The sequence below is a fragment of the Myodes glareolus genome, chromosome 15 (genome assembly GCF_982192425.1).
Source record: "Myodes glareolus chromosome 15, mMyoGla1.1, whole genome shotgun sequence".
NCBI classification, from domain to species: domain Eukaryota; kingdom Metazoa; phylum Chordata; class Mammalia; order Rodentia; family Cricetidae; genus Myodes; species Myodes glareolus.
The window spans coordinates 46,794,767-46,810,410 of record NC_142040.1 but is presented as its reverse complement, the minus strand read 5'-3'; the positions used below and the strand labels follow the sequence as shown (position 1 = coordinate 46,810,410).

The following is a 15,644-nucleotide window of genomic DNA, read 5'->3' as shown; positions in this document are numbered from 1 at the left end:
CACGGGTTTATAGGGTTGCCCTTTATCATAGGAGGTAAAACATGATGGCATTCATCACAGCAGGAGCACATGGCAGAAGATGCAGCTGACTAGGAAGCCAGTAAATAGGTTAGAACCAGGATCGGGTACAAACCTCCCAGACCCTTCTCCTAGTGAGCTATCCTGCCAGCCAGACTCCACCTCCCCAACACTCAAAAGCTTTTAAAACTGTGTCACAAGCTGGAGAGCAAGTAATTGTTCAAAACATGAACCCATGGAGAAATTTTCAGATAGAAACCATAACACTGAGTACATAGTAATCATAAGGTGTTTTTTTTTAATTTTTCCCATGTTGATAATACGTCTCTCTTTTTTTTCTCTTAAAAAGGTATGCTGAAAATATATTTCATTTATCCCACTGGTTCCCAACAAAGTTGCCTTCTATGTTCTAGTAAGTTAACTTCTACCAAACCCTTTTTAGTGTGAGAAATAAATGCATAATTAAATAACAAAGTGGGGGGTTAATTTCTCTTGAAGCCAATCTGTTCTTAGCTGCTGACAATCACTAATGTGTGTCCTCAACCTCTGCAAGACGTGGGACAAAATGTTCCTATTGCATAGCTCATAATGACTTCTGAGTAAAAGATTTGTTGGGTACATAAGGGGGTATGTCTCCTCTCCTGTCTTCTAAATGACTTGCTTGTTGAGGATTTTATTCATTGTTGTGGGGGCAGGAAAGCATGTTTGTCTTAACTGTGTATTCATTTTATAGCAAAAATAGTTTCATTTATAAAGTACAAAATTGAAAAGGGATGCATACTTTTCTCAGGTCCTAGTCCTTGGTTGTGTGTGTGTGTTTTATAAACTTACATTTATGTACACATGAATATATGTAGGGGATGTGTTCTTACTGTGACTAGTCTAAATTTAATTCCTATAGCAAATTCATCATTGGCAACAGCAACAAAGGGAACAGTGGGCATAATCTTCTCCACTAAATACATCAGCTACCCAAGACACTCACTCGTCTTTCATATTGTGGGACAAAATAAATATTTATTTTAAAACAGCTTTCTCAAAAAAATCCTGTTTGGTGCATATGAAAACACTATTTTTAAAGTCTTAGATGAGACTGTAACTCCTAATCTTCATCAACACTTAAACTTACGAAGATAGTGGAGGGTTAATACTCTGAAGTCTATATTATCTAGTTCAAACAAAAATTTTTTAAACAGAAAATTAGGAAGGACTTCTTTCTAGTATTAGCATTTTACACAGTTATAAAATATAACACATATTATGTATTTTATAAACATAAGAATGTCTCTATATTTTAATAATTTATTTTAAATTTTGTATTATTTTCAAAATAATTTTGAGTAGTTTAAAGGTCACTTACACAAGTTTTAGCACCTTTATGTTTGAAATCAATTAATAAAAGTATCTGCTTTAATAAGAGGGTTTAATTGCAGCCTTCACAATAACATATACTTAAAACAGATACGATGCTAACTTCATGACTTTATACAATTCGTATCAAGCATCTGACTCTAGGGACAAATGGACTAGTCTTTTAGCAGCGTCCAGATACTAGTCAACCACCTCCATGTTTATAGTTCAGCTTTAAATAGCAAATGTCTTAGTTTTAGTTATAGAATTATATTAAAATCTGCTACCTGATACAAGACACAAACAGGATGCTGTACTATAATTGGGAGGACTTTCTATCAGGTCCATATGCTGAGGCTGTAAATGAGGCAAATATGGTTCGGTAAAGAACCTGAAAAATGGACAAGTATGCTACTCGCAGGGTGTGATAAGTGCTTATGTCCCTGTCTGCTAAGTGGGCAGCAGACTTGAACGGCATTTCCATTTGTTAGCATGACAATGTTGGTCTTCTTCTGAAACTGGAAAAGTGGTACGCACCATCATGGCAGGGAATATATTAGAAACAAGTACAGCTTCGACTTGACTCTCAGTCTTGACTCTCAGTATTTTATAGCCATAAACTGTGAACGAAATGTCTGCATCCTCCCTCTTGAAACCCCAAATTCATGAAGTGATGTGATGAAGGTTGATGGGGTGATTACGCTGAGTTCTAATCCTATCACTACCCGCATGAGGAAGGGGCAGCTCTCCTTCCAAGCATTGAGCTTCCAATGCAGAAGAGAATCCTACACAAGAACTCAATCACCCAATACACTTGTCCTGGACTTGGGACTTTTCAAGCTTCAGAACATACGTACATACAAACAGACAGGTATATTTGATTTGGAGAGGGTCATGTTCCTCTTGATAAAGGGTTTACCTTTTAGTTAAATAGGTTTATGACATGGTTGTGGCGACTTTGTTAATATTACTGTTTTATCTATAGTGATGGTTCTCAACTTTTCTAACGCTGATACCCTTTAATACAATTCTTCATGTTGTGTTGACCTCAGAGATAAAATTATTTCATTCCTGCTTTATAACTGCAATTTTGCTACTATTATGAATCGTAATGTAAATATCAGCTATTTTCAGTGGTCTTAGGTGACATTTGTGAAAGAATGATTCGACCCACACGGGGTTGTGATCCACAAGCTGAGAACCACTGATGTGTAGGGTATCAAGTCCATGAATACCCTTGATCAATCCCGAAACAATAAGACTGTTTTCTAATAGCTAATAGTTGATAGAGTAGTAATCTAGATGAAATCAAATGCTTTATAATGAAGGTTATTAAAAAATTCTTATTGAGTACCTGCAAGTAAGAAAATAGTCACAGACCGGGTGGTGGTGGTACACGCCTTTAATCCCAGCACTCAGGAGGCAGAGGCAAGCAGATCTCTGTGAGTTTGAAGCCAGTCTGGTCTACAAGAGCTAGTTCCAGGACAGACACCAAAAGCTACAAAGAAACCCTGTCTCGAAAATCCAAAAAAAAAAAAAAAAATTCCTCAACCGAAAAATGGTTAAGGAAAATGTGGTGCATTTACACAATGGAGTACTACACAGCATTTTGAATTTCACAGAAAAATGAATGGAGCAGAAAACATTATTTTGAGTGAGGTAACCCAGACACAGAAAGACAATTATCACATGTACTCACTCATAGGTGGTTTTAAAACATAAAGCAAAGAAAGCCAGCTTACAAACCACAATCCCAGAGAACTTAGCAATGAGGACACTAAGAGAGACTTGCATAGACCTAATCTACATGGGAAGTAGAAAGTAAAGACAAGATCTCCTGTGTAAATTGGGAGCATTGGGACCTTGGAGGAGGGTTGAAGCGGGGAAGGAAGAGGCAGGGAGGAGAGCAGAGAAAAATGTAGAGCTCAATAAAATAAATAAAAAGAAAATAGTCACAGTTCATAATTAATCAGGGAATAACTGGAATAACATGGGTTCTGATGCACTTTTTCCACATGGCTTTGTGTTTATCCAACATCTTTTGAGAGACACAAAAAAACTGAAAAAAGAAAGTTGCATCCACTCATTATTTTTTTGTGATGTTTGTGTGTGGTGTGCATGTTTGTCACATATGTATGAGTACATGTACAAATGTAGAGGCCATAGGTTGATGTCTAGAACCTTCCTCAGTGGCCTGCCACCCTGTATATTGAGGTATTTAGTGAGACCCCTCACTAAAACCAAGACTTGCTGATTCATGCAATCTAGTTGGGCAGCTCACTCTCGAAATTTTCTGTCTTCAGCTTCACAAGCTGGGATGACAGGTAGGACACCATGCTTGCCCAGACTTTATATGTGGGTGGTGAGACCCAAACTCCAGTCTTCACAGTTGTGTGGCAGGTGTTTTATCTGCAAGCCACATCCTCTCGTTATTAAAGGTAACTTTCTCCCTTTATCTTTAAGTTACTATCATTCTGAGACTGGAGGTCTTTACTTTAGATGTTTAAACACAAAACTTGTGTATATGTGAGAGAGACAGAGACAGAGAGAGACAGAGAGATAGAGAGACACAAGCAGATAGAGATAGACAGGGAGACTTAGAGACACAGAGACAGAGTAGATGTAGAGATGTACATGGCAGTATACCCACACATCCAGATACATCACTACAGCACAGAGACCCCACTACTTCCTCTTCCACAGTTGTATGTTACTTTCACATATTACTGAAATAGAAAACTATGATGTGCTAGAATGAGTGTAGCAGTTAAAGAGCTGAGTGAGAAATCACATATCATCTAACTTAACCATTAAAAAAATGAAAAAATATTTGATATGTCAACAATAGTAAATATTTCAAGAGTAAGTCACAAAATGAGGGGAAAGACTTATGAGTTTAAAGTTCATGTTCTATTTTCTGCAAAATTATAGTATTTATTTAATCTTTTCGCTATTTAATTTAGAATAAGATTACTGTCATATCTCTAAGCATTTATGTAATAGTGCTTCGTTTACTTTCCCATTAGCAATTGCTAAGACAAATAGTCTTGATAAATGAGATACAATTTAATAAGCAGATATTCCTTAGTAGAAAATTAATCAAAGTCTGCTCCAAATGTGTACTGAGGGAGAAGCAGACTAGATAAACTTAGCAATTTGCTCAATGATATAACATCAGGGAAAATATTTTTATGCTTTATTGCCCATCTCTTTGAGTACACTCATTGTAAATATAATTATATTGCCAAAATATGCAGGTTGTAGAATATTATAATTAGATATTTAAGTCCTAAAATGATTAGCAGCAATATAAACATAGACATGGACTGTAAGTTAAATCTTGGAAAGAAGGTTATTGCTAAATACTTTTGTAGAAAGGACAATAGGGGAGGCAGAGACTTTCCTGGAAAATTTCCAAAGGAGATAAATATTCATCTTTTTTGGACTATATAAAATAAAGAGGAGAAATGAATGGCTGGACTGGAAATGTCAGCGGAGGCCTTTCACCCTTTAGCCATCATTTATAAATTGCATTATCAGAATTCTTAAAACAGAAAATACCTTGAAAATGACTTAGTGATAATTCACTGTTTTTTTTGTTATTTATTTGCTTTGCCTTTTATTGAAAATAGATATTTTTCCTCATATAATATATCCTAATTACGGTTTTCCCTCCCTCTACTCCTCCCAGTTCTTTCCCACCTCCCCTCCCATCTGGATCCATTCCCGTTTTGTCTCTCATTGGAAAACAATAGGCTTCTAAGGAATAATAATAAAAATATAACAAAATAAAATGTAAGAAGATAGAACAAAAACTCTCAAATTGAAGTTGGGCAAGACACACAAATAGGAGAAGAGCCCAAGAGAAAACACAAGACTCACAGACCCACTCACTTTCACACTGAGGAATCCCATAAAAACACTAAACTGGGATCCATCATATATATGCAGAGGAGCAGGTACAGACTTTTTCAGGCCCTGTGCATACTGCTTCAGTCTTAGTGATTTCATCTGAGCTCTGATCTTGCTGAATTAGGGACTTTGTTTTCCTACTGTCCTTTATCACCTTTGGCTCTTATACCCCTCTGCCTCCTTGAGTTCTGAGGGGAGCGATTTGATGGAGCTGGGTGTTCCAAGGTCTCTTTCTGTGTAAAATGTTCTCTCTCTGTGTATATATGTTCCCATCTCCTGCAGGTCCAGAAAACAAATAACCCAATTTAAAAATGGAGGGCAGATCTAAACAGAGAATTTTCAATAGAGAAAACACAAATGGCTGAGAAACACTTAAATCTTCAATATCCTTAGCCTCCATGGAATATAAATTAAAACTACTTTGAGATTTCATCTTTCATCTTATACCAGTGAAAGTGGCTACAGTCAATAAAATAAGTGGCAGTTGATGTTGGTGATGATGGAGAGTAAGGAGAACACTCATCTATTGTTGAGCACAAAGCTTGTACAGTCACTATGGAAATCAGTGGTGGTTCCTCAAAAAGGTGGTAATAGATTGACCTCACGATCCAGCTAGACCACTCTTGAGCATAGACCCAAAGGATGGTTCATCCTACCGCAGAGACACTTGCTCAACCATGTTCATTGCTGCTCTATTTGTAATATCCAGAAACTGGAAACAGCCTAGATGTCCCTCTACAGAAAAATGAGTAAAGAGGATGTGGTATATGTTACAAGGAGCAGGCCCCTTGTTAGTCCTGGCTGCCCAGCTAGCTTACACCCAAAATAGCCACACAGAAACTGTATTCATTAAAACACTGCTTGACCATTAGCTCTAACTTCTTATGAGCTAACTCTTACATATTAGTTTAATCCATCTCTATTAATTTGTAAATTGCCATGTGGCAGTGGCTTACCGGGAAGATTCTAACCAGCGTCCATCTGAGGCAGATAGCTTCTCTCACTCTGCCCTTCTTCCTCCCAGCCTTCAGTTCTGTTTTCTCCACCTACCTAAACTATGCCAAGGCAGTTTCTTTCTTCATTAACCAATGAAAGCAGCACACAAACAGAAAGAACTCCTACACCAGGTACATTTACACAGTGGAATATTACTCAGCCATTAAAAAAATGAAATTTGAAATTCCTGGGTAAATGAATGAAACTAGAAAACCGTCATCTTGAGGGAGGTATCCTAGACCCGGAAGGACAAATATGGTCAGTGCCTTGCTCAGCTATCATCAGAGACCCTAACTCACTCTTTTAAACAGAAGAATAATACAAAGTGCCCATGGCCACTGGGCTCAGTCAGAACTAGACAATTTGAACATATGTAACCCAAATATCTAAAATCTGAAGTATGTCAAAATTCAAAAGTTTTTGAGTAGTGACAGATTTTTGTCACAGATGGAGAGTTCCACACCTTACTTTATATGAAAAATTGAAGTAAAACAAAAACATTCTGCACTTAATTTGATTCTTATTTCTAAAATGTGTCAAGATGTGCATATAATATTACAAAATCTGAAGCATTTCTGGTACCAAGCATTTCTAATAAGGAAAACCAACCTGTATCAGATGTGAGGTCCTATGACTTCTTGTTTGCTTTCCTTTGTGGTCTGTTGCCTGCTTCTGCTAGGCCCTTCGAGCTCCTCAGCACTTTGCATGTAGATTATACATCTGTGACATACAGGCACTTCTCTCAAGGCCAGAGCTGGGATGCGGATAGAGTTTAGTTCTCTTACCCTATTCTGATCGAAGTCTCCTTTTCTTCTTTCTATAAGCTAGAGCTGTAAATTTTAGGACTCTCCTTTCAAAAGTTTAGAGAATTTATAGTGTGGGGCTATCAAGGGAACTGCTCCCATCCAAACCATGGGTTCCCCATGTGACATGGCTCTGAAACATGGAAAGGATGTGATTGCACAAGGCCTGGAAAGACAGTGAACTCAGTCAAAAGAAAACTAGAAAGGAGAAAAGTGGCTGTGAGGCAGAGGGAAAGTAGGAGACTCAGAGCCATGGAAGTTCTAGCCTTAGGAGTTGTCAGTGTTTATAGGCACACAGGTGGCCAAAAAATTTTGAACTAGGCTGTCTCTAGAGTTCTTTGCAGACTTAATGTTCTAAATTATGGGCACCTTTGTTAGAGAGCAAGAAGTCACTAAGGTCTATCATTACTGTCTTTTGTCCTCCCCTCCTCCACTACAAACAATGGAAGAGTCAGACACTTTTCCCCCATTGGAGGTGCCTCGACCATAGTATCCTAAAAGAATGGGTTATATTAACTCAAATGATGGGCTGGAATATGTTCTTTTGAGTAGAAATAACAGATTAAATATAGGAAGTGGTTGTCTTTGTGAGAAATAATAATTGTGCCAAGGGCACAATTCTGAGTATCCATACCTCCTAGTCTATCTTCACAGACAATAGAAGATATCCTGACTGTTAAGTTCTAGGGTTGCTGGTACCCAAGGACAGTGTAAGGCTCCTCAAGTATACAGGGAATGATAGAATGAAAAATACTCCGATAAGCAGAGAACCTCTGAGTCAAGAACCCAGGCAGGGAAGATGGGCCCAGAGTCTGCTATTAACTTGACAAAGCCAGGAGAGTATGTGTGGGCAGAAAGTATGGTTCTCTTTCAGCTAAATGTGATGATTTCAAGGATATTTTAAAAATGTTCCTACAAATGTGAGGCAAGGTGAATTTCAAAATGTGTTTATATGTAATTATGACTTTAGGATTAATTAAGAAGTTGCTCCAGCTAACTTTTTTTTCTAGGGAGAAGCTCTTTTGTCCTGGAAAAGGGAGATTTGGAGAAATCAAAGCCAGACAGGTATTATCTGTTTTATTATTTACTGCTAACAGAATGCATTTTCTCAGTCTTTGCCGGAAAGGATACAGCTGCTAGCACTGATAGCTTAATGGGAAAAGAGAAAGGGAAGAAGACCATTCCTTATTCCTGTCCTTATGCATTTTCTATAGGAAATGCTGTAGGGGTAGGTGGAATACACACTGAGGGAATTTTAAAGAAAACTTCTGGGGTAGGAGCAACAGCATAATTATTCCATCCCTGTGAAGAAGATTCACATTTAGACATGTTTACTTCTAGCACATTCCACTTCAACAGACGATCCAGTATGTGCCTCAGCACACGTTGGAGCAGGTGTCCAAGGAAGGGGAAATGGGGGTATATGATGGGGACAAGGGCCGGCTTGCTTCTTTCTCTTGCTCCTTCCCACTCCTCTTGCCTTTGCAGAGCGTGGTTAAGTGCCTCGTCTTACAGCTGCATGAAAACTTCCCCTTGGACCAGAGTTGAGTCACAGTCCTTAACCCTGATTCTCCTCACAGGCTGGCAGACCATGTGGGTGCTGGTGCTAAAGGAAACCTACCTTGATCACTCAATAGAATGGTGAAATCTCCAGTTTTTATGATAAAAAAAAACCCTTCTTTCTAGAAAGTTCCTGTGGATATTTGATCCATGACACAAGTATTCATTTTGTCTTTTAGAAAAACATGATGTGGCCATTTGGATGAGAAATATTCCCCATAATTTCAAGCACTTGAATACTTGGGTCCCTACCTGATGGCATATAGATATATTGCCTTATCTATATATAGGGTATAGATAAGGCAGCCTTGCTGGAGGAAGTATGTCACTGGGAGTTGGCTTTGAGATTAAAAATCTTGAGCCTCTTCTGTTTCACTCTCTCTGCTTTGTGCATACGGTTCAAAATGTGAGTTCTCGGCTTCCTGCTCCAGCTGCCATGTCTGATGTTTCCAGCTTCCATGTGCCTCTGTCATGATGGACTCCTACCCCTCCGAAACCATTTAACTCAAAGAGACTCTTCCTTTTGTAAGTTTCCTTGGTTATTGTGTTTTCTCACAACAGCAGAAAAGTAACTAATACACACACCGAAAGATAATTTATCGACTGTAACTTAACTGTCTCACCTCTTCAATGGGGCTGAGAGTGGGGAGGGAGTGTTTGTATACAAATATTCTCCTATCCACATATACTGTATTATTCATTCAGAATGGCGTCTTGTAATTTTAAGTGCCCTGTCTTCAAACTCCTCATCTAATATGCCAGAGGAGCATTTCAACCTCTCAAAGGTTAAATCCAAATTTATATTTGTATTCCTAGAATTTATCCTCCAGAATCTTGGAGGACGGTTCTAATGATAACATGAGTTGAATACAAGATGTTCTGCTGTTGTGTTCCCTGCTGCTTCTTTCAAATTAAATCAGACTTTTGTTCCTTCAAAAAGCCAACAGTACCTGTTTCGTGACTAATATTCATTGGCATGAATTTCTTTCAGAAGGACAAAAGTTTGAATTTAAACACTGCCTTCCCACATCTTAGATCTAGCTGAAAGAGAGTACTTGCTATGTTATTCACTACAAAAGCACAAATGCTTTCCTCGGGACTCTGGCTTCATGCATTGCTCATGTGGTTTTTGTTGTTGGTTTATTTTGTTTTGTTGTTGTGTCCTTTTAATGTAGCCAGGGACCACTCAATTAAGTCAGAATATAACTTTGAAGTAAAAAAAAAATCTACTTGGTGTTCTGTAACTATTTTTCTTTCAACCTGATTTTCCTTCCACACCATGCACTTTTAATTCTATTGCATTTTTTTCAGTGCTGGAAATTGAAGCCAGAATCTCATGTGTATTAGGGAAGTGGTCTATCTGTAAGCAATATCCCCAGCTCCATTCTTGAGGGTTTTTTTTTATAGCTTTGGTGATCCTATTCTTAGTTTTTGGAAAATAAAGCCTTGCACCAGATCCTTTAAAGTAAGTATGATGAGATTTCTTCCATTCCCATAGTTTGTGGGAATACTAGTGGATTTGCAATTTGGCAGATACTGTAATATCATATAGTTTGATAGCTGATCAAAATATATATCAAAAGTAGATATCATATCAAAATAGATATTTCAAAAGTTTGCATATAAGCTATACATATCCTCTCCTGTGCTTTGTTGTGGCAACTCTTTCAGCCAATAGCCTTTAAGATACCAGCCCATTTTGGGCATTTTGGGTGTGGTTTCATGTGCTATAAATGCAGATGAAAAACCTGCACAGTCCTCTTTCTGCTGGATTCAGTTCCAATTCCCAGCTCACCCAAAGGACTGTGGATCTCTACCCTTACTGTGAGTTTATCCCCAAATAAATAAACCTTTGTTATACTCCATTCTGGGCTATTGTGGAACTCTTCAGTATTACTGAAAATGAGCACCCAATGTGGGGCCCAAACCCACGATCCTGGGGTTAAGAGTTTCCTGCTCTATTAACTGATGCTTTGAATCATCTCTGGTTAATTTATTGTACCAAAGCTAATGTAAATTTTTACTTAAATAATTTTAGTGTGTGGTTGAGGGAATAATAATAAGAAAAATTCTAGACATATTCAATAACAGATGCAAAGTTTCCAAATATGTTTTGGTCAGTGTATAGTTGACTGTAGTGGAATCTTTATAAACAGGTAAATCAGACTGTTGACATCAAGGAAATATTAGATTTATGCATTCTCACCGTCTATAGGAGAGAGAGAGGGAGAGAGGAAGGAAGAGAGGGAGAGAGAGAGAGAGAGAGAGAGAGAGAGAGAGAGAGAGAGAGAAATCAGGATTAAGTTCTCAGAGGTTTCTTGTCTGTGAAGGGAGAAGTTGCCATGTCCACCTCAAAACTCCCTAGGAATAATTGAGTGCCTTTCTGCCTGCATCCCATTTGCACCAGTGCTTAGCTCTGAAATACCCACACTATAATGTTTTTCTGAGGAAATACGTTTTTCCTTTCCCCTCGAATTCTTGATGTCTGCTGTAGTGCTTTTTTGATTTGCTGTTGTTTTGGCAATAGGTCAACTGGCTCTCATGGTCCTTAACATTTCTGGTAAATATTCCCAACAGTTGTGACTGGAAGGAATCCAAATTCACTTAAGGAATTTGCATCCACTCTATGTTCAAGGCTCAGTATTTTTTAATGTTTTCATTGGTTGGTAACTTTAAAAATAAATGTAGCACAGAGGAGTATCAACCCAAAAACCTGTAGAAAATCAAACCATTTTTGATGTAGTAAGAGACACAGTTATGTTAGAGTGTGATCAGCAATCTTTCTTTCTACTTAACACTGTGATGTCACAGATTATGAAAACAAGCGTGACAGTAGATAAGAAAGCAAATGAAAGCCAGATTTCCTAATTCAGCTCTGAGTTCCAACACATGTGAGATACACCACCCTGAGTAAATCAGCTTCCCTGTGCTTCGATCTGATTGTCCTGAGGGTTAAGGGCATTGATGGCTGTTCAATGCCTGGACCCAGGTCTGCTGAGTAACAGAGACCAGGTGTTTTTGTTTAAATATATATGAACTGTTAGAGTTAAACAGATGGACCAACAAAAGTCTTGAGAAGCTTAGGAAGTTCCTTGATGTTTGTTCTTGCTTGCTTGCTTGCTTGCTTGCTTGCTTGCTTGCTTGCTTGCTTGCTTAGAAGTAACAGAACCAGTTCCTTGCTGAGACAACAATGTATATCATGGCCCAATGCTTTAATGGAGTACTCTAGCTCTTAGGGATGGTATGGAGAATGAAACATTGATTAAAACAATCAATGGGAGGATGGGAGAATAGGAACCAAGTATTCATTTACTCAATGGCTTAACTGTTTAATGCCTACTGTGAACTTTGTGAACTCTTACATGTTCTGGAGATAATGTTAAAAATTAAAAGTAACTTAGGAAATATTAACCTGAGTCAGACAATTTATCTTTTAGGGGTGGGAGGTGGAAACTGTTCACTGAAGATTCAGTAGGATTTAACTACAGAAGGACTTTGACAAATAGTGAATGAAGAACCTCATGAGCATTAGGCAAAGCTTGATGACTTTAAAATGACAAACTTGAAATCATATCATTGTGGGGGTGTTATGGTGGAATCCCATGCTTTAAACATCAGTTAGAAGATGATCATTTTAATATTCTTAAACTGCTTCTGAAGACATGTGATATGCTCTGTTTATACAACCTGTCTTAGAGTATATATTCTCATTTTACATGTAATTAGTAATAATTTCATTTGAGCCAAACATCTACAAGAGTTGCCCCCAAAGTTGATTCCGTTGTTGATTTTATGAATACTATTGCATACAATAAAATGCATATAGTACTAATACTTACAGTCAGACCTTAGTTAGGTTAAGAGCCTCAAGTCTAAGTCACATGCTTTAAAACAGATACTGAAAAAAAAACAACATTTAAAAATGGATGCTATGATGCTTCAAGGACAAGACCCCATGCCAAGCAGTGAAATGAGGATGAGATACAGAAGTGGAACATCGTTTCTGAAGGTACTGGCATCTGAAAGGTTGCCATGAATAGAGTAGGAAAGAATTACCATTGGATGCTTCCAGTGTAGGAAGGGGTTGGAGGCAAGGCCTGAAAGTGAGCAAGCAGAAGAAAGAGTTGTTAAATGTGGGATCTGTCCTGAAAGGAGCAGTCTATCCTATAAAGGATGGAGCTTTTGTGTGTAGCTATTCAGTTAATGACAACTGAGCAAGCTTATGTGCTATGAGTTCAGAGTCCAACTGTTGGATGGGAGATATGAGCATCTCATCTTGTAGGGTCTTTATGGTAGGATTCTGGTACTCTGATTACATCAGATATTGTTAAAAGTCTTATCATGACTAAAGAATAAGTAAATGCTTCAAGCTTTGGTCTAAGAAAGATAGAAGCTCTTTCTAAGTGGGGGACATATGAATCCCTCAAAAACAATATTCTCTGTAGAAATGATTTTTTATTCTAGGTCTTTGTTGAATGTGATAGGGAATAGCCAAAGTTTAGCCTAATTGGGAGAATTCATGGTAATACAAAGTGCAATACATTGCCCGATGGGTTAATTAATCCTCAAACTCAACCAAAGCTCCAAAAATAGGGTAAGTGAATTCGAGAACCTTCTATTGAAATAGCAGTTCTCCAACATACTTGTGAGACGATGCCTCTTCTGACTGCTTCTGGTTGGCAATGGGCTATGGCTGTTGTCAGCAATGTGATCCAGATCAGGCTTTTAAAAGTTACACTTTGCAGTTACCGAGATTTTGCAGATCGTTAACTTTTGTTTCTCTGCATAGCTACAGAAGACATACTGTAAGAGTACTCCTCACCCCTATAATGGATGCCTGAAACTTGGGAGAGTAAAGAACTTTGTAATTTAATAACTTTTCCATCTTACCTTGAACCTTAGATGTACTAGAGTCATAAAGTTTGCAGTTTTATATGCAACAGAACAAACAACTAACACAAATTTATTTTTCTTTTATAATTTCACAAATGATTTGTTCTTACTGTAGAGCTCTGTGACTTTGACATGTGATACTCTTTATTTTCTTTCTTTTAGAGCCTTCATCTCTATAGTTAATGAAAGCACTTTAGATCATCTCAGGTTGTTGGTGCTACATTTACTATGCTTTGGGACCCATTCTTAATAAAATATATTTTACTTAAATATGGCATTGTGATAGTTTGACAATCAACCTGAAAGTTGAGAAACCTACTAAGTCCACCACAGGCCGGTAGCATGTCCTATGTAGCTGGACTCATTGGCATGAGTTCTCCATATTTTGAAAGGGGTACAGTTTAAAACTGATTTTTGTTTGCTTCTAGAATTTTCCGTTATGCATTTTTTTAGACTGCTGATTAATCTCATGTAACTAAAACTGAAAATAAAGGAGTATACCATCAAAGCAGGCAACGCTATTTGGCAAGTTATTTCTGAATGAAGTATATCTAAATACCTCTCTGACCTGAGGCTAGCCGCACAATGAAAAAACCATTTGAATGAGAAAACAAGACATGAAGACCTTAGGGAAGAAGTGGGCTCTGGTTACTAAGAGCGTAAAAACGGGGGACATTTTAAGAAGGTACAGTCTGTGAAGGTGGCATGCATTCAAAAAGATGACTAGAAGAATAGGTAGTTTTCTGAGTAGTGAAACTTGTGTTTTTAGATAGAATAGTACGTAAAAATTAAATAGGTTTCTCTAATATTTTCCCTCTTGTCTTTGATCTTAATTATATCTCTTTTGAGAAATCAAGTCATCTGGGTTAAAGTGAACTAGTAAATAGAGATTGATTCTTGCTTCGTGAGCTAGTTTTTTTGTCAATGATTCTTGCTTTGTGAGTTAGTATTTTGTCAACGTGTCACGAACTAGCCATCTGGGAAGAGGGAATTTCATCTATGGGGTAAGTCTGTGAGCAAGTCTCTATATGCATTTTCTTGATTGATGTGGGAGGGCTTACCCCATGGTGGGTGCTGCCCCCACTGGCAGGTGGTTCTGTGTTGCATAAGAAAACAGGCTGACTGGGTCCTGCAGGGCAAACTAGTCCAGCATTTCCCCAAGGGCTTGTCTGTGTCATTTCCTGCCTTCAGATTCCTGATCTGCCTGAGTTTCTGTCTTGGCTTCCCTCAATGATGGACTATGTTTTCTGTTGTTGTGTTAACACACTATGACCAATGGTAACTGGGGGAGGAAAGGGTTTATTTGACTCAGTCCACCATCTTGGGTGGGCAAGGCAGAAAGTCCATTTCAGTCAGGTACCTGGAGGCTGGAACTGAGGCAGGAACTGAAACAGGAACATCAAGGCAAGTTTCCAAAGAAAGTAGCAGGTGATCAATCCTTAAATTCATAAATATCTTAAATTCATAAATATCAAATACTGTCATTCTAGAAACACACTGTCAGAAAAAGAAACCCGCACTGCCCTAAAAATCAGAATAGTGGCATATGGGCTGTGTTTCAAGCGAGGGATTTGAAACAAACTTTTATCTCATATTTAGGACCCTCCTCTCTTGCTGTTGTCTCTATATGGAGCATGAAGTAAGAGCATAACCATGCTTACAGCCACCCCGTAGAACATCATGTAGGAAAATGTGTATTTTGAAAGTGTGTGCCTCCGGGAGAACATTCCTTCTTCAGTGCTTTCAGACCATACACATCCTTTAAAAGACCAAAAATGGCATTTTCAGGGAGAAGCATGTGAGTCACCAATATGAACTTAAAACCCAGGAAAGGGATGCTCTTTGGACTAAATCTTCAAGGTTAGTTGGGCATCTGTCATACAATTCCTTACCTAAAACTAAGATTCCTAATACGGCCCTCCCAAGGACCACAGTAACCACAGTGAGGATGCCCCATAAGCCTCCTCCTTTCAAAGGTTCTCGATGCTGTAATGTCTGACTGGGACCTAAGAAGAGGGAAGAAGGCGTGGGAACCTGATGGATCTGTCTGCTGCTTAGTCCTGAAGCATGAATTGGATCGCAGTGAAGTGGATGCTTTCTTTGCTTTCCCTT

At 38.2% G+C, this 15,644-nt stretch overlaps 1 protein-coding gene across 2 annotated transcripts in view; it reads left to right on the top strand.

Moving 5' to 3' along the window:
* Positions 1-15,644, top strand: part of Ghr (growth hormone receptor) — a 236,782-nt gene that overhangs the window by 21,285 nt on the left and 199,853 nt on the right. Inside the window, exon 1 of one of the 2 annotated variants that reach the window (XM_085676692.2) lies at positions 8,126-8,144. The exons of the other annotated variant lie outside the window; for it this stretch is intronic. The gene's annotated coding sequence lies outside the window, so the exon portion shown is untranslated. Of the gene's footprint in view, positions 1-8,125; positions 8,145-15,644 lie in introns of those variants that run through there. 2 annotated transcript variants of the gene reach the window in all.